We start from the raw sequence: 1,736 nt of genomic DNA, 5'->3' as shown, positions 1-1,736 counted from the left end.
CACACAACAACAGGACTGTTGTCCATGATCGTTTGACGCTCATGGTTGTTCGCGCAGAATCACAAACATTCTCGTCTTCGCTGAACGCGGATTGATCCTCCGTTGAATTTATTTGCTTTCGGTAGCACATGGTTCTGTTTTTATGGACGAAAGCTCAAGGGAAGGGGTGTACCCTACGCTATGGGGCGGAAAGCGCATCGGTTGGCGTGTCGGAGAATTTTCCCGCAGGTAGCCTGCCTATCCTGGTCACATGCAGCATACATTTTGCGAGCCAGCGATAGACGTTTCTTATATTCCATACTTCACGCACACACGCACAAAAATCATACGCAATCTCTGGCAAAGCCTGGGACGTTTTGTGTGTAAAATTAAATTTAAAATGAAGTGTTCGAATACAAATCCTTTATTCTGGCTGCTCTTCTTTAGTGAACTGAACTTGCTACATTTACTTGGAACCATGTTGACCAATGCTCTCCTGTAGACCCCAATTCATAAACAGATGCATAGATATGTATTTCAGGCTTAGTAGGGTGGAGACCTACACGAATTCCGATTGAGTGGAATGCACTAGGACGCTACGCCACGCAATCGTAATCAGACTAACTGGTGGGACTGTACAAACTGAACATTCAAAAACCTTCATGGGTGTGTAAAGGGTGCTTCGTTATCCCAAGGGTAACGTCCACATGATCATATCTGTTACAGACGACCCGAGAAGTACTGTAAATAAAGTTTCAGATCACTGTCATAATTTGTTTTCAGATATGTGTTTGCGCTCGAAATGATCAGAATGAAAAATCCGAGGACATCTAAGCACTTCTTATGAGTTACGAATTCGAAAGCATTTATGTCCAATTGAACGCCGCTGATAGGTTCTGCGAGTTTTGAACTCCTCGCGGGCAAACGAACGCTTTAAGACGCTTGGCGCGTTTTGATTTGATCGTACCGACGCGCAGTTAGAACACGGGCAAGAGCTTGTGCGGTCAAGGAACGCGCGGATAACACAGGCTCCCGAGAGCGAGAGCGATGATGACGTAGGGTCGCGACAATGCCCTCTCTCCCCACACAACACCTGGCGTGCTATCGCGGCAGCAGATGTTCCTTTTCGCCCGCTCTGGGGTGGTATTCTGTAAGAGTCCACCTAGTGGACTGTCCATTTCGCCCGCTGCTGATTGGACGCAGCTGTATGAGCGAGGAGGAGACGAGCGGCCCCAGCCAATCACGAACGGCCGAAATGAGCAGTCCTCTAGGTGGACTCTTATAGAATACCTCCCCTGCTCCGTCGAGGCGCGTTCATGACGTGGCGTCGCAGGCACTGGGTCTCCATCAATGCGCGCTCGCGACATGTCGTCCCAGCAAATCGGAAATGAGGTGCCGTTTCGCTCCTACAATTCACAGATGCCTTCTTTACGCTCAATAATCCAGCTGACGGTTTCCCACCATTAAGCAGTTTTCAGGTACGCCTTTTCAAATCGCTTGTGTAGTTGGAGCTCAATGTCGTGTGCAATAATTTTTAGGGCCCTAAAAGCAAGCGTTTTACGCGTGGGACAAGCTAACATTTTTTCCTCTCTAAAACTCGAAACTGTACTCATGAAAGAGATCGTTCGGCTATTAGGAAGATTACTGCAATATTAGCCTGTATCAACTATTTATAGCTACCACTTTCGTTTTCACATATTAGCGGTCAACCTTGCCTGAAGTTGGAACAAAGGACCGATAGGTTAGGTTTTCTCTCC

This window comes from Dermacentor variabilis, chromosome 11 (assembly GCF_050947875.1).
Source record: "Dermacentor variabilis isolate Ectoservices chromosome 11, ASM5094787v1, whole genome shotgun sequence".
In the NCBI taxonomy this organism is placed as follows: Eukaryota; Metazoa; Arthropoda; class Arachnida; order Ixodida; family Ixodidae; genus Dermacentor; species Dermacentor variabilis.
This window is presented reverse-complemented; position numbering follows the sequence as displayed.